Source organism: Bubalus bubalis, chromosome 5 (assembly GCF_019923935.1).
Source record: "Bubalus bubalis isolate 160015118507 breed Murrah chromosome 5, NDDB_SH_1, whole genome shotgun sequence".
Taxonomy (NCBI): Eukaryota; Metazoa; Chordata; class Mammalia; order Artiodactyla; family Bovidae; genus Bubalus; species Bubalus bubalis.
The window spans coordinates 99,040,459-99,061,672 of NC_059161.1; the positions used below are offsets into that span (position 1 = coordinate 99,040,459).

Genomic DNA, 21,214 nt, shown 5'->3' on the forward strand with positions numbered 1-21,214 from the left:
CCAAAAAAAATTTGAAGTCACTAGTCTAACCTTTAAGAGTTGTTCCTAGAAAAATCTTTAATTTTGCCTACTGTGTCTTTGTGCCCTGTCTAAACTTTGTCAGGGGAAAAGAGGAGTCGACAGTACACAAATATCTCATTAGTCTTACCTTATGACTTCTACTTCCTGTGTGACCTTGAGCAGGTCACTTCCAGTTTTAAAGGTCCAGGAGTTTGCTTGTTTGCTTTTGTGCTACTTAGTTTTCAAGACTTTACTGAAGCACCCCCGCCCCGCCCCCCCAACTCCGGCCAAACCTCCCATGAAGTCTTGACTGGCACCCACCCCTATACTCCTTTCAGGCAAAACTTTTCTCATTGCGTCCCTCAGAGGCTTGGTAGGATTTATGCTACAGCACTTGTTAACATTTTGTTGTTGTTGTTCCTATTTGCAAAATCCTGAATCAGGTGCATATGAAATCCACCTCACCTTAACTAGAAACTCTACTTCTCAAGAAAGAGGGTGAGATGTATGGAGAGAGTAACGTGGAAATTTACAACACCATGTGTATTGTAACTGAACAGGGGAAACTGGAACAGGGAATTGAAACAGGGGCTCTGTGACAATCTAGAAGGGTGGGATGGGGAGGGAGATGGAGGGAGGTCCAGAAGGGAGGGGGCATGGGTGTACCTATGGCGGATTCTTGATGTATGAGAGAAAACTGCAAAATTCTGTAAAGCAATTATCCTTCAATTAAAATAAATAAAGTAGCAAAAAAAAAAAAAAAAAGGATTTTTGAATGATAGATCATGAAACATTCCATGAGGCTTATCCAGTTAGCTTATGGGTCTGTCTGGTAAATTTGCTTATTCAGTCATTCATTTACCCAACATTACTGGAGTCTGGAGAGCTACTGTGTTTCAGGTCTCCTGCTAGGACTATGGGGATTCAGAATCTGTTAAGACATTCCCTGTCTGTCAAAGAGCTCAAAGTCTAGTGGGTGAGGTAGGCTTGTAAACAATGAAGGCCTTCCCTAGTCTCTACTCCAGCTGTACAGGGAGTAGTGTGCAATAATTGAGGCTGCTGGACCTGTTTTGCAAGTCTTGTCCTGGTCAAAGTGAGTCCTGCAAGGAAGGTAGTGACCTGCCTCTCTTCTGTGAGATAGCACTTGACAAAGAGCTTTTTTGAGTGTATACTCGATTCAGTATACATTTGCTAAGCACATGGTATGAGGCCCTGTGTTAAATTTGGAGGAAGGACTGCTTTCTAAAAGGAGGTTGTTGTTCAGTCACTAATGTGTCTGACTCTTTGCAATTCCCAGGGACTGCAGCAGGCTAGGCTAGGCTCCTCTGTTCTCTACTGTATCCCGGAGTTGGCTCAAATTCATGTCCATTGAGTCAGTGATGCTATCTAACCATCTCATCCTCTGCTGTCCTCTTCTCTTTTTGCCTTCACTTTTTCTCAGCATCAAGGTCTTTTCCGGTGAGTTGACTCTTCACATCAGATAGTCCAAGTATTTCTAAAAGGAAGGCACTATATATCCAGAGAGATCTTTGTAAAACAAAACCCAATCATCTATCCCCACTCCTGACTAGTCATTGCCTAAAGATAAAAATTTAAACTTTTTGACATGACTAAGAAGCTCTCAGAAATTAAGAGGACTGCCTGCCTTTGCAGCCTCACTTTCTGCAACTTCCTTGCCACCCTCTTTTCATCTCTGCTTTTTCATGTGCCATTCTTTCTGTCTAAAATGCCATCCTGCACCTGCCCATGGAGAAGCACCTGTACTTCTGGGAGAAAAATGAAAGTGTCCCTTAGTTTTTCCTCCTATTACCTCCATATAATGAGTTGCTTTTCTGTTCTCGGGCTTATGTACAGACCACTCTTATAGATCTCTATAGCACTTTATTGCAAATTTTTTTGACTTTATCACACTGTTGCAAATATTAACCTGTGAATTTTTTGAGGGCAAGGTCTCTTTAGTCTTACTGCCTTGCAAATTTTCTGGCACTAAATAAGTGTTTGAAATGACTGTATGAGTGAAGAAAGCAAATCAAGGCCCTCAAGTTTGAGATTACCTAATTCTTTGGGTTAGAATAATTTTAGCTCCAAGTGTAGTCCCTGCACCAGGATCATCAATAGAATCTGAGAATTTGTTGGACTTGCAAATTACTTGTCCCATTCCAGACATACAGATGAAAAACTCTAGGGTTGGGGACCCCAGATATTTAACAATCCTCCACGTGATTCTGATACTTGCTAAAGTTTGAAAACCACTGGGTTAAACAATCTTCCTTTAATAAGACCATTACCTTCCCACCTCCCTCCCTGTTTCCTTTCTCCCTACCTCCTCTTTCTTCCATAGCACAAAATGCCTGACATTCCGTTCCATTTCCTTCCATTCTGTTCCATTCCACCCCATCTGTTCCATTCTGTTCAGTTTCATTCCATTCCATCTTATTCTATTCCATTCCATTTCATATCATCTGTTTTTCTCACTTAATTGAAAGCTTCCTGAAAGCAGAGAATTTTGTTTTATTTACTTCTGTAATCCCAGGGGCTAAAATAGTGACTGCATATAGCAGCCATTCAAATATTTGTTGAATGAATAATATAAAAATGATTTAACTCTATTTACTGCCAGCTGCTACATTGGGGTTTATTCAGGAATAGTTTTCAGTAGGAAGAGAAACCTCACTCCAGTATGCAAATCCAAATGGATTCCAACATTTTGGGGGATTTATTTTATCAATAGATTGAATTTATTTTCCCCCTTTTACTTCTTCAACAGAATCTGCATGATTTTTCTTCTTTTGTTCTTTTTTCTCAGGATCTGAAAACTGCAGCTGAAATATCCTAGGCCAGGATTGCACTTAGTTTTGCAAGTTTAAGTAAGCACCCTAACTTTTGAACCTTTTAACTTGAAACTGTCTCTTCCGGATCTCCTGTGGTTTTTGTCTTTCTCTAGTGATAATTTAAAGCCATACAAGGACCTGTTTGACTCCACACAAAGGTTTCTCTTCCTTGTGAAGCTCTTAAAGTGTTTTGTTTCTTTCACTTTCTTATTAGCCCTAAGATACAATATCCAGTTTTCTCTTTTTCTAACTTCCCTCTGGGAGATTGGCTTCATTTATTGATTCTTCATTTATAAACACTTGTTGAGTCTTTCTCTACCATGTGCTGGGTCCCATGCTGGGACAGATGTACGTAGGATGTGGTTCAAGTCCTTAAGGAATTAAAGATATTACAACATTATATAATAATTATGGAAATGAAGGAGTTAAATGGAGGGATAAAGTGATGTATACTCATAAAGGTGGGAGAAAGCTGTCTTTCTAAATTTAAGTTGATCAAGCATCATTTTGGTGAGCAGACCTTAAACATCTTTTAGTTAAGAGGTTCGTGGCTTTTTTGGGGGGAAACTAAAACAAAAATCAAGGTAGAATCAGCAGTTGCTAATTTGAGATAGTTCTCAATTCTATTGTTGCTGGTTTTAATGAAATTTCCTTCCCCCCTTTTTGTTTTTCTAAATCATGACTAGGAAGTAGGGGGAAAAAAACTTTTTTTTTTTAATAATAAAGAGAAAAATTTATCAAAAAGAATATGCTGTTTCATTTTAATTCCTAAGGACTAATGTTATTATTTTGGGTGGGTGGTTAATGAAACCCAGAGAAAGTCAGGAGACCTTAATTTAGTCTTGATATTACTGCATGGCTTTATGGAAATTATTTTATCTCTGCCTTTGGTTCTAACTTTAAAATCAGGATAGTAACAGTTGCTATGACTGGCTCACAGGTTTATGAAGCAACTAAAAAAATATTGAATATAAAAACACTTGTGAAAAGTATAGTTTGTTAGCTAGTTGTTAGGTTGTGGTAAACTTATTAACAGCAGTTTACATTATTGAACAACTAGCAGGGGTCCCCAACCCAGGGGTCCACATCTGGGATCTAATGTCTGATGATCTGAGGTGGAGCTGAGGTAATAATAATAGAAATAGAGTCCACAGTAAATGTAACACACTTGAATCATCCTGAACAATAATCCCCTTCTGTGGAAAAATTGTCTTCCATGAAACCAGTCCTTGGTGCCAAAAAAGGTTGCAGACCACGCTGTACCAGATACCATGCGAGATATTTTTTCCAGTCTTCAAAATGAACCTGTAAGATGGTTGCTAGTATCTCCATTTCATCAATAAGGAGGCTAGGCTTAGACTGGTGAAGGGATCTTGTTCAAGGTTTTGCTGAAAGTGACAGACCTCAGTTCCAATCCATATCCATCTGATACAAGCAATTATGTGTTGTGTTCATTATTCCAGCTGCTTTAATTTTTCTGTATGGCAAATTTTAGGAATGTTTTGTAAGTTTATTGCTGTGAAAGTTAAAGTTTTTCTTCATTTAGCCTGCTTTCTTTGTGCATAGAATGACTGGTGAAGAAAGATTTACATGCATTTATGTTTATCATGATTAGGTAAAAGAATAACATCCTTCCCTGGTGCTTTTTATTCAGCTTCACAACAGCCATCTATGAGACAGATATTTGTTTTATAAGTTAGTATCATAGACATATTGTCTTACTCAAAGGCATATCATTAGGAAATGACTAAATATTGATTTAAAACTATGTTTTAAAAATCTAAATGTGTTACTTTATTTTTGCCCCTATATCATAAAAGGCAATAGCCTTTTAAACTCTGAGGCTGAACTTTGGAGCACTAGAAATGTCCTTTTAGATTGCTCTTTAAACTTTCTAACCTCTTCTCACTAAGAAAATCCTGACTGAAGTCCATGGTTTGAACCACAAAAAAAATAATTGCTGATAAAACTCTGCCATATGGTCATGATATTGCAGACTTACAGGATAACACTTTTTCATTGAAGTTGAAAGAGCAGAACTTTATCTGTATTCTGAGTCACTTGTGCCTGAATATTTGTTTTTCCTCTGCCAATGTAAATTTATTAACATAGTGCAATACATTTTTCTGCTTTAGTGTTAAGCTTTATCTCTTATAAATAACTTCCTCTATTCTCTCATCTAGTCTTTGAGATGGGAGAAATCTGTGTGTCAGGATCCTCTAGATTATCCCCTCTCTAGGTGTAGTGTAGTAATAAGTCAAAAAAGAACCAGAGGTTCGTTGATCCCTCATAAATAGGATTTTATTTAGTATTGATTAATTCTCTAAAATTGATCTAAGTCTTAATTTAAAAAACTCCATTATGTTTTGGCTCTTATTCATGGAGATGGTGTGTGGTAATTTGCATGCAGCATTGGGAAATTCTTTCTTGTTTATGGGGCTTTCTTCTTCCACTTTTCCACTTCTAGTCCTCTGCAATGTCCCTTTCCCTTTCACTTTGTGTAAGTACTGAAGCTGACAAGAGCATTCTTCTCCTTTATAGAATCTGCCTTTTGAATCTTTGGGGATGATAAATGACAGTATATGTGTAGCCTCTACCTTTGTCTGCCTGCCTGTATCTTCATGGTTTAGCTTTTCTCATTCTCTCTCTCTGATTTGCACAAAGGGATTGATGGCTTCCTCATCTTAACTCTTGTCACATAGTACTTTGTATATTACGGCAATATTATTTGTAACTTTTCTAGGAAAGGAGGTAGATGTAGAAAGAAAAGCACTATATTTGAAGTTAGGCAAAGACCCACTCGGACACTTATTTAGGCCTCTATTTCTTCATTTGGAAAATAAAAATAATGCCTAACTCACAGGGTTGTTGTGAAGATTAAATGAATAATATGTGAAAATGACTTGTAAGATGTTAAGTTATATAGATGTTAGGTACAACTGTTGTAATTTTGTAACTACTATTTATGTCTATTATGTATAGCAGTGGTTTTTAGTTTTGGCTATGTGCTTGAACTATTTGTGAAGATGTGAAAAAAAAAATACAGTTGCCTGGACTTTATCTCAGGTCTACTTAAGCAAAGTCTCCTGGAATCCTTATTCTTGAAAATTTATAGATGATTCTGATATGCAGCCAAGTTTGAAAAGTACTGCCTTATAATATTTTGCATAAATGTCTTTTGTACTTACTATATGAAAACTGTTTTAATTGTCATCTGCTGCTGCTGCTGCTAAGTCGCTTCATTCGTGTCTGACTCTGCGAAACCCCATAGACGGCAGGTCCCCCCAGGCTCCTCTGTCCGCAGGATTCTCTAGGCAAGAATACTGGAGTGGGTTGCCATTTCCTTCTCCAACTGTCATCTAAAGTCCATTTATTTGCTAAGCACATATTATGCATCAGGGATTGTCACGGGCTCTAAAGAAACAGATTGTAACCTGGTGCATACCTTTAAATTTATAGTTGAGAATCAAACATGACTGTAGACAATTGTACTATATTGAGAAAAAAATGACACATGGTTATGTATAGTGGTGGTATGTGAAGACAGAGGAAAGGCGTCTACTTCATCTGAAACAGGGATGGCTTGGCAAGCCTTCTCAATGGAAGTGGAACCTAAATTGGATTTTGAGAGAGAAGCAGGGGTTAACCAAGGCAGCGGGGGAGGGGTAGAAAGAGAAGGAAAGGAAGAACCTTCCTGAAAGAGAGCAGTATGAAGATTAGAAGGCTTGAGAGCATAATCTGAGGAACCCTGAGTAGGGATGCAAAGTGGGGAGTGGTAAGAAGGGACAGGAAGGCAAGGCCCAGATGATGAACGGCCTTTTGGATAGTGTACAAAGTACTTTCACTAATGTTATCTCACTTTATTCTTTCAACAGCTCCCTGGGTTAGCTTAGACAGGTATTATTTCATGTCCATTTTATAGAAGTGAAAACAGAGGTTAATTGAAACACCTGAGGCTGTACAGCACAGCTGTGGTTTGAGGACTGGTCCTTCTGACTTGAGTGCATGTTTTTTCCAATACACTTTTTCCAATAAGACTAGCTGTCTTATACTTTTATGGGAGATCAGGTGAGCTCTGTAGATAAATGCATAGCAATTTGTAAGCTGTAAAGTGCTTGACTCATGTTGGCTATTAGTTGGGAGTTTGGACTAAGTGATCTATTAAAGTGCTTTTAGCTCTTAAGATTTTGTGGGCATTTTCTGGGATTTTCCTTTATCATTAAAAAAAAAAGATATATATATATATATATTTTTTTTTTTTTTTTTTTTCCACCAGGAGTTGGTAACCAGGGCCCAGCAAGCTAAAATAGTATCAGATAGTTACTCTTCCAATTTGCTTGTCTTTACTCAGATCCCCTTGCTTTTAACATACATTTATGTTTCTTTTATTATGAAAGTAATACATGATTCTTGCAGAAAATATAGAGAATACAGAAGAATAAAAGGTAAAACAAAGACAACAACAAATGTCAGAGTTTTATTGTACAAAGATAACCAATAGCAGGTAGCATTTCCTCTACTCCCTTCTGATCTTTTTAAAAAAGTCAGTTTGGGATGTTGAACTCCGTGTTTCTCAGCCACCTTCTACCCCCAATCTCATTGTATATTGAGGATAAATGACATCAGGAACAAATCATCACCCTCAGCCTTGTTATAACTGACCTTTTACTGGGGATAATGCTAAGTACTTTACATTTGATTTTTCATTTACTCCTCAGAATAATCCTACAAGAGTGATACTGTTCTATACTCATTTTACAAATGAGGAAATTTAGAAGCAGAGAGATCAAGTTGGGATTTGAAGACATGTTTATAATTACTACTGTGTAACTATGGCAAGTCACTTAACCACCGTGAGCCTCAGTTTTCCTTTGATGTTATACAGATGTATTAAATTTGATGTCAGCTTAGTTCAATTATTTTATGAGTAGTGTTTTTTTTTTTTTTTAATTTTGTTTGTTGTTTGCTTTTACCTTCTCTCCTCCTTTTCCCTGTCCTCACTTTTACTACTTAGTAACATAGTCCCTGATCCCCATAGTCTATCAGTAATAGTGTTTCACTGTGGAAACAATTCTCCATGGGTTAGCAGAGCAAAATTTTAATTTCCAGGCTGTGGCATGGGTAGAAAGGGACCTGGTATAGTTGGGAGGACTCTTGCTGCTGCTGCTGCTAAGTCGCTTCAGTCGTGTCCGACTCTGTGCGACCCCATAGACGGCAGCCTACCAGGCTCCCCTATCCCTGGGATTCTCCAGGCAGGAACACTGGAGTGGGTTGCCATTTCCTTCTCCAATGCGTGAAAGTGAAAAGTGAAAGTGAAGTCGCTCAGTCGTGTCCGACTCCTAGTGGCCCCATGGACTGCAGCCTACCAGGCTCCTCTGTCCATGGATTTGCCAGGCAAGAGGACTGGAGTGGGTTGCCATTGCCTTCTCCGGGGAGGACTCTTAGTTCCCCTATAACTTTTTGAAGAATTATTATTTTATAACAATTTCTTATATTTAAAATTATTTTCCCATCCGGAGTTATCTGGCCAGTCCAGGTTCTGAGATTTTTATTTGGTATCTGGGTAGATTTTGCTTGGTCAGTTCAAGACGTTATCTATATGTAATCTGCAAAGTAACTGAAAACAAAACAAGAAAGTGGGTGAGCAAAGGGTAAAATTTCATTATGATAGACTTTTGAAAGTCCAAGTTTCCTAAGTGGCCTAGAGACAATTAGTATATATTTAGGTTTGTGCGTGTGTGCTTAGTTGCTCAGTCGTGTCCAATTCTTTGCAATCCCATGGACTGTAGCCCGCTAGGCTCCTCTGTCCATGGAATTTTCCAGGTGAGAATACCTGAGTGGGTTGCCATTTCTTACTCCAGGGGATCTTCCCCACCCAGGGATCGAAGCCATGTCTCCTCTGTCTCCTGCATTGGCAGGAGGATTCTTTACCATTGAACTACCTGGGAAGCATTTATACTCTTACGTGTTACTCTGTGGCATTATTTGATTAATATCTGTCTACTAGACCCTACTCTCTAGAGAATCATTTTTCTGAAGAGAAAGAATTCTAACATAGTATCTATTTCCTTAAAATAAAAAGTATCTTTTTTTTTTTTTTTTTGCTGTCTGTTGTAGTCCCAGTTCCTAATAATATAGTAGCTATTCTGTAAATGTTTTTGACTGGATGAGGAAGAGTGGAGCCAGCATTCAAACTAGGGTGCATATGACTTCTTTACTCAAGTTTAGCAAATATGCAAGAATCCTTTCATTGTCTGGTGTTGGGAGAGGCCAGGAGAGAGGAAACCTCATTATGGTAAATATTTAGCTGCCCAGTACAAACACCTTTGACCTGAGTCAAAGCTGAATGTATGCCCTGATGCTTGGTAAGGATGTGGAAAATTCTTAAGGGGCTCTCCAGCTACTTTGCCATTCTGGGTCTTTCTTCCTTTTATTTGAGTTACAGAATTATGTTACTAAAAAATGATATTGGATTAGGGCCCTTTTAGGTGTATTTGCTTTCCAGAATATTCTTTTTTTTCTTTTTTAGTGTTATCCCAGGCAGTGGTTTTGTATCAATTTCTTTATAGTGCCAAGTAATTTTAATAAGGCTTAACATATACATTACTTTCATCAATTAAAAATAACAGAGCTCTGTTTAACCAACTTTTGTAAGACTGTTAATAAATTTAAAATTCAGACGCAATTCCATCAGTCAGATAAATGAACTCTTTTGTTTTCTTTTTTCTTGTATGTAAACATACTTACTTACATAATTATAATCACAATATAAATCTACATTTGTTGTTTGCCTTTTTTTCTTGACTTATAGTAAACATTCCCTCCATGTTACTCCTTAGTATCCATTGTAAAATTTAAGATGATATTTCATAATTTGCCTAAAACCATTGTGTTGGTCAGTGTTCTACCTGAGAAACAGAACTAGTAGAATTCCTTAGCATGGAAACCCCAGTTCTGCTCTTAAGGCCTTTCAATTGATTGGGTGAAGCCCACCCATATTATGAAGAATAATCTCCTTTATTTAAAGTCAGCTGAATGTAGATGTGTACTATATCTATAAAATACCTATTAAATACTTTACAGCAGCACCTAGATTAGTGTTTAATTGAATTACTGGATACTGTAAGCTAGTTAAGTTGACACATAAAACTAACCATCAAAATCATTTAAATTTTTTCCTTGTTATAAATTACACTGTAATTTTATCAATAACATTACATATAGCTTTCTACTTTCAGGGTTTATTTCTTTAGAATAAATTCTGATCATTGGAATTGTTGAATCAGTGATATATATACCTAATAGGCTCTTGATGGGATTTAATATTTGGAAACTGAAAATACCACCACAGTTTTTCTTTTATTGATTTCTTCAGGAGTTGATCTGTTCAGCTGACATATTCCCCATTTCCAAAAACCGCTCCCCCACCCCCCGCCCCCCTGTCGCGTTTTCTAAATCTGGGAATAGCCACTTTTCTTCAGGGTTATCTTCAGTTCTCCCTTCAGTCTCTACCTGTCACTTTCTCTTTGTGCTTTCATTACTCTGCCCGCCCCCCAGCCCCCGCCAACTTTGTCTCATTTATCACAAAACAGAACAAATAGAAAAAGAATAGATAAAATAGAAGCTTTGTATTCCTGCTTCTGAATTTGAGAATCTACTTGAACTTGAACCCATTCCTTTCTTCATGAAGGTAGTGATTCTCTTTCAAGGAAAGGCCTGATCCTTCATATGCTTTTAGATTCCTGGGGTCCTGTCTTAGAAACCTCACTTCACTATCTTGTTACATTTTGCTTTTTAGAGTTATCATAAGCAGTATTCAAATGCTTTATTTAAAGGAAAACAGTTTTCTTCTCCACCACACAGTAGTGCTCCTGAGACCCCATGTCAGCCTTCAAGCTAAGCACTATCTTTGCTCTCTTTCAAAGCTAGTCTTCTTTAAATAGCTGTTTACAACTTCTGCTTCTAATTCCTTACCTCCTATTTACTTGGCAGCCTACTCCACTCTGTTTCTGTCCCCACCACCTTATCATAACTGCTTGTGCTAAAGTCCATAATGACCTGTATGGTGCCAAATTTACTTAAAAAAGAAAAAAGCAAACCACTCCAAAACCATAACCACACATATCACCTCCCTTCCCATAATTCTTTAATGTCATCAAAATGTTTTGTTGTGGTGCAGAAATCATTTTTTTTTTTCTTTAGTAGTTTGAAACAAAGGCTACACAGAGAGATTGGCTGATATTTCATTTATGTCTTCTTTAATTTCTAAATTCCCTCTCAGTCTCTCCACCCCCACCCACCCCACCTTTCAGATTATTTGTTGAGGAAACCAGTTGTCCTATTGAGTTTCTCACTCTCTGCATTTTGTATCACCCTGTTACAATTTAAGAAGTTCCTTGGTCCTATATATTACTTATAAGTTAGAATCTAGAGGCTTGATAAAATTCAGGGTTTTTTTTTGCATGACCGCTTTATATGTGTTGGTGTGTTCTTTCATCAAGAGGCTCACAATGCCTGCATGGCCCTCTTTTGTGTTGTTAGCAGCCATGGAATTTCCTTTTCATTCTTATCTTTCTGGACCTCTCAATATATTTATTTTATTGATTACTCCCACTTTAAAAATATTCTTTTCCCTTCTGTGATATCACTTTACTTATTTGTCTCCTACCTCTGACCATTCCTCCGTTTATTTTGTTGCCTTTTTCTACAATGTTGACTTTAAATGTTGCAATTCCTCAAGGGAGAGATCCTTTTCTCTTACATTGTACTCTCTTTCTGCTTGATTTCATTCATTGTCCTCTCTTTGAATACTGTATATATGATCACAGCTTCCCTATTTTCCCAGATACCTCTAGCTTAAACTTCTCTCCTTAACTCTAGATCCTTATATTCAATTGCCTGCTTGATATTTCTACTCTGGAGTCTTATAACATCTCCTACTTACTATGCTCTAAACTACATTTTTGGTCATTTTTCATAAACCTGGTCCTCTTCCGGTTATCACTGTCTTACTAAGTGGGATTTTTGTTTTTTGGTTGCTCAAACCTGAAATTTAAGATTCATCTCTGACACCACCTTCTCTCCTTTCCTTCATATGGAAAACTGCACTCCCAACCTTGTTAATTTTACTTCTGTATATTTCTTGAATTCATCTACCTCTCTCCCTTTCTGCTGTCACCTCCCTAATTCAGACTACTATCCTCTCTACCTTGAACTATCTTTTAACTGAGTTCTGTGCTTGAAACCTGTAAAAGCTTTTTATTTTATTTAGGAAAAAATATAATTTTTTTTCTTTTTGGCCACATTGCGTTTCTTGTGGGATCTTAGTTTCCCAACCAAGGATTGAATCTGGGCCCTGGTAAAAACAGTGAAAGTGCTAAGTCTTAACCACTGGACCACCAGGGAATTCCCAAATATCAAATCTTAAACATGATTTTAAGGTTTTGAGTGACTTGGCCTTGTTTTTTGTTTCTCTAACTTCATCTTGTGCAACTCTTCACCTCAGTGGTTGTGATTCAGAGAGATTGGCATCCCCTAAAGTTTGAGAAAGTCTCTCTTGCTTCAGGGCCTTCACACCTGTTCTCCCCTGGTATGGTTCCCCTAACCGCTGTTTCTGGTTTCCTTCAGAAGTCTAGCTGCTTTCTCCCGCCTCTTTTTCTTCTTTAAGAAAATTGAGTATTTTCTTCTTTTTAAATATTGGGTATCTGCTGTGAACCAGGACCTATCTGATCTAAAGAAGATCACCTTCATTATCCTCTTACTGTATTTTGTTTTTTTCTGTAATAGCTTTAATTTATTTGTTTATTTTTGGCTGTACTAGGTCTTCATTGCTGCATGTGGGCTTTCTCTATTTGTGTCAAGTGGGGGCTACTCTCAGGTTGCAGTGTTTGGGCTTCTCATTGCAGTAGCTTCTCTTGTTGCAGAGCACAGGTTCTAGGGTGTGCAGGCTTCAGTGGTTGTGGCCCAGGGGCTTAGTTGCCCTGTAGCCTGTAGAATCTTGCGACACCAGGAATCAAACCAGTGTCCCCTGCAGTGGCAGGCAAATTCTTAACCACTGGACCACCAGGGAAGGCCCTGTAATGGCTTTTATAATGACCTGTAATTCTGTCCTTACTGACTGTTTTATAAGTCTAGCCTTTCCGCTCCTTGGGGTCAAAGATCATATCTCTTTTGTTCACCTTTGTTCCCCATCACCTTAATGTGGTGCCAGAATATAGTGAGTGTTGTAATATTTGCTAAATGAATGAGCTCACATTATCAAGGATTATCAAGCCTTGTCAGTTTTATCTCGGAAGTTTTTTCCAAATTTGTTTTTCTCTCTTCTGTGCTCTGGTTTAGACCATAATTATCTTTTCTCTAGGTTTTTAATTAGCTCTTAACTAGTGTCCTGGCCACCAGTCTTTCTGTCCTCTTGTTCACCCATTAGTCTGTCTGGAATAATTTTCCTGATCCTGTTAACTATTCTTCTCAAAACCCATCAGGGTGTCCCCATTGCTGATGGAATAATATGCTAATTAGTTTGTTACTCAGGGAGCTTTACAATATGATCCCATCTATTTCTTCAGCCTCATCTCCCTTGACCCTAATCCATCCCTAAAAGACTGAATTTTATTCACTTTCATATATCACTTTGTTCCTTCAGCCTGGAATTCCTTTTTCCTTTATGCTATTAAAGCTCTTTACTCTTTAATATTCAACTTAAATCAACTAAGCTGCCAATTTTTCCCTGTAGGCTTTTAGCCCTCATATACTCATTCATGACTATAAATTCCTTGATGGTATGCTATAGACTGAATGTTTATGTCTCCCCCAAATTCATATTAAATCCAAATACCAAATGTGATATTTGGAGGTGGGACCTTTAAGAGGGGTTGAGATCATGAGGACACAATAGGATTAGTGTCCTTATTCTCCCCTTCTGCTATGTGAGAGAGAATGACTATCTATGAATCACATAGTTTTCACCAAACACTGAATCTTCTGGTCCTTTGATTTTGAACTTCTCAGTCTCCAGAACTGTAAGAAATAAATTTCTGTTGTTTGTAATCCACATAGTCTGTGGTATTCTGCTGTTGTTATTTAGTTGCTAAGTCATGTCCAACTCTCTTATGACCCCATGGACTGTAGTCCTCCAGGCTTATCTGTCCATGGGATTTCCCAGGCAAGAATACTGGAGTGGGTTGCCATTTCTTTCTCCAGGGCATCTTCTTGACCCAGGGATCAAAGTCGGATCTTCTGCATTGCAGGTGGATTCTTCGCCACCGAGCCAGCCATGGTATTCCATTGTTGTTGTTCAGTCACTTAGTTGTGTCCAACTCTTTGCAACCCCATGAACTGCAGCATGCCAGGCTTCCCTGTCCTTCACTGTCTCCTGGAGTTTGCTCAAACTCATGTCCATTGAGTCAGTGATGCCATCCAACCATCTTTCCCAGCATCAGGTATTCTGTTACAGCAGCCCAAAAGGTCTAAGACAGGTAATATTTTGTTTTGTTCCTTGCTGTATACTCAGTATCTTGAACAGTGTCTGGGATATAGTAGGCTCTCAATAAACTTCTCAATAAACTCACTGAACTTTTGAATAAAATAATTTATCCACTGTCAGTCAACAAATATTTATTAAGCTTTTTTGAATTTTCATAGCACTCATTCTGTCCTTTGGACTGTGATTAGATGTATGGATGGTCATTTGTTATCCATGGCAACCAATCACTTATAAAATCAGTCCCCAGTCAAACATCCCCTACATTGCTCACCCCTGGGCTTTGTTCTCATCCTCTTTGTCAGTAGTTACATTTCTAATGGTAGGATAATTAACATCTAAGAATATGATGCAAGTATGTTCTAAAACAAAAGCTGAAATTTCTGCAAAACATGAAGAATTGTATGAATTTGAAATAAAGTTATGCTGGAGAATGGCTTGAACCACACACAGCCATGTCACTGACAAATGAGAATTAAGTAAAGTTAGACCAGTTTAAAACTGAAGGAAAAATTAGTGTGAATAAAGACATAATAGCAGACTCAGAGGAAAATGATTTTGTTGCAGGAAGAGGGACCCCCTTCCAAGGCCCGAAACTGGGCTCTTGTCTAACACTCGGAAATGAATTGTCCGAGGAGACACATGTGCTGACAAAGCAAGAGATTTTATTGGGAAAAGGCACCCGGGTGGAGAGCAGTAGGGTAAGGGAACCCAGGAGAACTGCTGTGCCGCATGGCTTGGGTTTTATGGTGATGGGATTAGTTTCCGGGTGGTCTTTGGCCAATCATTCTAATTCAGAGTCTTTCCTGGTGGCGCATGCATGCATCGCTCAGCCAAGATGAATGCTAGCGAGAGGGATTCTGGGAAGTGGACGGACACGCGGTGTCTCCTTTAGACCTTTCCCGAGCTTTTCTGATTGGTGGTGGCTTATTAGTTCCGTATTCCTTATCAGGATCTCCTGTCATAAAACAACCCATGCAAATGGTTACTATGATACCTGGCCAGGGTGGGCGGTTTCAATCAGTGTGCTTCCCCTAACAATTTGAGTAACAAAGGATTCAGAGAGACCCTTGGGAAAAATTGGTGAAGTTCTTGAATACTTTTACAAAATTGATCCTCTCATCAGTGTGTTCTGAAAGCCAAATGTGAAATGACCAGTGAGTGATCTTTGGTTTAAGAATTACCTTGGTGGTGATTATAGCTTAAATTTTATTAAATTACAGATTACAAATTTTGTTTTATACTTATCTTGATAAAAAGCCTCATCTACTTTTTATTTGTTTTTATTTACTAGGAAATTTTTGTCTCTCATCGGTTAACTTAATTGGCATTTTTAGGTATTAGCTATCCTCAGATAACAGGAATTCCTTTGTATGTTTTTGTGCCTATTGGGTTTAGTTCCCTGATGTTGGGGACTGTGCATTATTCATTATATTCCTTTGGAGCCTAGCTCAGAGTCTGGTATATAGGAGATACCTAATAAAGCAAAGTGTTAGGAAGAAGTGACCAGTAATAGAAGAGATTTGGAAAAGTGCTTTGAAAAGATGCCATTTGGGGAGGGGAACTAAGATCCCACAAACCACATGGTGTGGCTGAAGATGGGGAAAAAGGTACTGTTTGGTACAGAGTTTACATAGCAAGTAAGTGAGTAGAGTTTGACTGCTGTGCTTTGATATGTCCTAATGGAGAACCTCTCTTATTATTCCTTGCTAGCTCCTGCCTAGCGTGTACTTTAATATTCAGAGTCGGCTCTCTGCCTCAGTAGCTCTTGTTATCATTGTAATTCTTCCTGGAGATTGAGATGGAAATGAGGAAGGCTTTGGGCTGCAGCCTGGGCATCCACATTCATGAGAACTTAGAAATGCAGAGGGACCAAATGCCATGCCTGACCTAGATGGATCCAGGTCAGCCAATCATTGCTTTCCTGCCTTTCTCTTTGTTCTCTTTGCGGCCAGGCTTCTATCCTGCAGGAGGTTCATGCTACAGCTGTTTGTGCCAATTAATATGATGCTAATTTACCCCTTAATGAAAGCATGGAAACACAGGGTCCCAGCCCGTGGCTAAGAACTATATAGTGTCAGCTTTCAAAGTACCTTTTCACTAGGCACCTAGAAACCTTTTGACATTGTTTTTGAAACCATAGAAACAGATGCTGAAAGTGACCCTTGCTTAGGGAATCTATTCCTTCATTTTGTGGGATAAGGAAAAAGAAAACCTCAGAGATGGTCAGTCTCATGCCGCATTAACAGTTCCATGCCCCCATTTTAACAAATCTATATCTCATGTAAAGATAATTTTGTCCTGTATATTGTGTAGCAGCTAAAAACCCTTGCTACAGACCTAACCATGAATCCTGTTTCCCTACCAATTCTGGACTCTGTGATCTGGGCACAGTTACTTAACCTCTGTAGTTTTAGTTTCCTTATCCTTAAAATGGTACTAACAGTAGTACCTGCTTCATAGGTTTGTTACCAGGATTACAAGACATAATAATTGTAATGCACTTAACAGATTCTGGCACTTAATAATTGTTCTGTAAATGCTGACTGTCATTATTATTGCAGAGGAGGGGAGTGAAAATGAGCCTAATGACCAGGGCTTTGATTTACAGCCCTGTTCTCGAAACTTTTGTTCCCAATTCTCCTTCAGTTAGAATTTAAGCCTTATAAAAGCAAGGACCTTGTCTACTTGCTTCTCTGTATCCTCAAGTACCTAAAATAATTTTTAGCATATAGTAGATACTTAGTAAATATTTGGTGAGTTAATGAATTCTTTTAGGAAAATTTTCTCTGAATATTTTTAGATATATTTTTTATATATCTGTACACCTACTTTTAGATATTCCAGTGACTTGAACCTTTTGTCTTTACAGCTGATGTGAATTTGCACTTATCTTTTTAGTTTTCGTGTTGTGTCCTGGATCTTCTCAGATGTCTTTGTTTCCCTCTACACTATAAATCTTTAAGAGTGGAAGACTGTGATCTCTGCTTTGGGAATTAGCTCCTATAGCCCCTAATATAATAGTTTTTTTGTGCATAGTTATTGTGCTTTGTAATTATTGACAAGTGACTATAAAAGTCACTTGTATCCATATACATTTTTAAGCAAACCTCAGTATGTGGGACAGCATCACTCCCAGCTCTAGCAAGTTGTGAATTTGTAGGGTCAGTCCTTGGTGGCAAGAGATACTTTATTGCCGTTGTAAATGTTACTCTTTACGCTTGAAACACTGTCTCCTTCACCTTGCCCCTTCTCTGCCAGATGTCATACTGCTCTTTCTTCAGGGCTCAGTTTCCTCTGTCAAGTTGGTTTTCTTCCTTTCTTCTGTAGTTAATTCCTCGTTATGTAAATCTCTTCATGGAGGAAGTGGGCAACTTTTGCAAATGGGATGATTGTGTAGGAGGACCTTCTACACTGAGGGAAGAATTGATGCAAAGACAAGGAAGGAAAGAGTCAGTTATTATGGGAATATGATGGTAAATATTATATGTTATCTTTAGTGTAGGGCAGTTTTTTGGTCAGGTTCTTATTGGTGGGGGCAAGTAACAGAATCTACTCTAACAAGTTCAAGGAAAATGGATTTATTAATGGGTACCAGAGAGATTAATGAGTCTTTGGAGAATGGAAGAAATGAATCCAGGCTGAACTTCCAGGAATAAACTTTCTAAACTACACCAGAGAACAGAGCTCTCAAGAATGCGACTGTCTTTGCAGCTTTAGAAGCTGCGGAATCAGGAGGCTGTTGCTGCAACCGCTAGATCTAGAACTATGCTGTCTTGGTTGCAGTTTGTTCCAGCAAAAGGGATGTCCTATGCCCAGTCTCCCTCCATTCATCTAATATTGTTCCAAATCATTATCTAGTGTGAGAGCATCTGAGTAGCAGAACCAAAAATGACTTGTAGAGGGGAGTCTGGGAGTACCTATTATTTGTCAGATAAAAGTTAGCTGGATTGATAATTCATAAATATTAAGTGCTTTCGGAGATAAGAAGTGGGATTCTGAGTGTTATGGAATATAATAGAATGGAAGTAAAGAGTGAAAAAAAAGGGAATCTGGGAAATAAAGGGTTTTTTTTTTTTCTTTTCAGTCTCTGCTTGAAAGGGGTTAGAATAGGTGTTAAGCAAACTGATTTACATATTCTGCTATAGAGAGTATTCAAGTGGGTTGTACCCTCTTCCAGTTGTTATTGTTTAGTCACTAAGTCCTATCTGAGTACCAGATTCTGTATCTTTTGGAATTCTGTAAGCAGCAATTCTACTCAAATTTGGCATAAATCATAGTGAAATTTATGTCACTTTAGATTATAACAACACAAAAGTAAAAGATTGTGTTATTTTATCCCCAAGTTGCCTTCCATCATGGTGGTAAATTGATGGAAACAGAGGAGCTAAATTTCTTTGTTAACCAGTGGATGAGAGAGATACATAGACAGAAGGGTCAGGGGAAAGGGAGGGAGAGAGGCAGAAAGAGGCAGAGAGAGAGACAGACACTGACCTCATCTCCCAAAATGGACAAAATTTCTTCTCTTTAGTCCAGTTGGACCACCTTAGGCCACGTATCAATCCTTGAACAATCATGAGATTCCAGGGATGTGCCAGATGCCAGTTGGTTAAGCCTGCATTCTTGGACTGTTCACTGGCAAGAAGAATGGGATTATTATGTTTGGTTTGGATGTAGAGTGAAGACCTACCCCTGGATCTGGTTTTGGGGCCAGCTTTCCTTTTGGACAGTAGTTTTCAAAAAATGGTCACTTGAAAGGAAAGAAAAGAGGAAAGAAAAGAAAAGGAAAGGAAGGGAAGGCAGAGGAGGGAAGAGGAGGGGAGGAGGGAGGGGAGGAGGGAGGGGAAGGGGGGAGGGAAGGAAGGAGGGAAAAAAGAAAGAAAGAAAAATCGCTCAGTTGTGTCCGACTCTTTGTGACCCCATGGACTGTAGCCTACCAGGGTCCTCTGTCCATAGGATTTTCCAGGCAAGAATACTGGAGTGGGTTGCCATGTCCTTCTCCAGGAGATCTCCCTGACCCAGGGATTGAACCCAGGTTTCCCACGTTGCGGGCAGACGCTTTACCATCTGAGCCACCAGGGAAGCCCATAGTCACTTGGGAGCTTGTTAAAAATGCAAAGTCTCAGGGCATGTATCAAAAACTCTGGGTCTAGGAATATGTGTTTTAACAAGCTCTCCAGGTGATTTTGACTCTGGCAATATACTAAAATTTGAGAACTGCATTAGTTACATTGGTTACTGAGAAATGAATACCTGATAAAAATCAGGGCTCTAATAAGAGAGAGGAAAAGGGGAATGGATGCTGAGCAGCCAGTAGCATCCCTTTCAGACCTGTAAAGGTGAGTAGGGATCAATCAGTTCATGATGAATCTTGAACACTTGCCTCACAAGGCTGTTGTGAGATTTCAGACTAGATAAGGGACGTGTGAGGGACCAGTAAAGGAGATAGATTGTAATAGGGATGCAGTAGAAAGTACATTGAACTTGGAGTCAGAGATTAGGCTCTCATCCTGGTCATCTTTACCTCTCTGAGCTTCAAACTCCTTTTTTGTAAAATAGGGACTATATAACTACTGGAGTGTTGGGAGAATTAAATGAACAAAGGTATGCCAAAGTGCTTAGTTCATCATTTAGCATATTAATAAGTAAATATTTACTTAAAATAATGATGCTTAGTTAAAGCAGGATGATTTTTAGTCTGAGGTCAAGGAGAGGTGTGTTCCCTTAGGATTGCCTTTCCTCCTGAGACAGTTCCCTGATTCTCAGTGATTGTTTTAGATCTAATCATATTCAGTTCATATTCATATTCAGGTCAGCTCTAGTTTAGCTGCATGAGCAATGGTTTTCTGCCTCTGCAGTCTTATCCTGAGGGAATTATGTGAATTATTTACTTCAGCTGTCACAGGACTATAGTGGTTTCTTTTTTCTTTTATAACTACCATGTATTGGAGGTCATGTGACCATACATATTTTATGTTCTGCCTTGGCATTTTTTTTTATTTTCTTCTCTGAGGTCTTTTTAATTTGTAAAACTATGCCCTCTTGATCTTTTGGTTTTTATACATTTCACATTTTCTAAATATAAAATATTTATAAATTATATTAGATTACAGTGGGAAAGGTGTTTAGGATTGGCTTGGACTCTCTTCCTTGCTTTACATGTAAAGAAACTAAGACAGGAAAGTAATTTATCCAGTCTTGGGTCCTGCTTCTTAGCCTCTTCTGTTTTCTTGGCAAGGAAGAATTGCATCTGGGGTTACATTTCATTTTTTGTTCTGTAATATTAATTAGTCAAAAGTCACTTATAGGTGCACCCCTGGTGGCTCAGTGGTAGAGAATCAGTCTGCCAATGCAGGAGACATGGATTTGGTCCCTGGTCCAGAAAGCTCCCACATGATACAGAGCAACTAAGCCCGTGCACCACAACTATTGAGCCTGTGCTCTAGAGCCCAGGAACTGCAACTACTGAGCCCATGCACCCTAGAGCCCAAGCTCTGCAACAAGAGAAGCCACTGCCATGAGAAGCCTGAGCACTGCAACTAGAGGAAAGCCGGCGGAGCAATGAAGACCCAGCATAGCCAAAAGTAAATAAATATATTATTAAGACAAAAAAAGTCACCTGTAAATTGTTTTTATCTGATCAGATCAGATCAGATCAGTCGCTCAGTCGTGTCTGACTCTTTGCGACTCCATGAATCACAGCACGCCAGGCCTCCCTATCCATCACCAACTCCCGGAGTTCACTCAGACTCAGTTTCATCGAGTCAGTAATGCCATCCAGCCATCTCATCCTCTGGCGTCCTCTTCTCCTCCTGCCCCCAATCCCTCCCAGCATCAGGGTCTTTTCCAATGAGTCAACTCTTCGCATGAGGTGGCCAAAGTACTGGAGTTTCAGCTTCAGCAT

General features: G+C 38.8%; 1 protein-coding gene across 3 annotated transcripts in view; it reads left to right on the forward strand.

The window, feature by feature from the left end:
* PAK1 (p21 (RAC1) activated kinase 1) overlaps positions 1–21,214 on the forward strand; it is a 161,935-nt gene that overhangs the window by 1,249 nt on the left and 139,472 nt on the right. The window contains exon 2 of one of the 3 annotated variants that reach the window (XM_025286269.3): positions 2,807–2,867. The exons of the other annotated variants lie outside the window; for them this stretch is intronic. The gene's annotated coding sequence lies outside the window, so the exon portion shown is untranslated. The remainder of the gene's footprint in view (positions 1–2,806; positions 2,868–21,214) is intronic. 3 annotated transcript variants of the gene reach the window in all.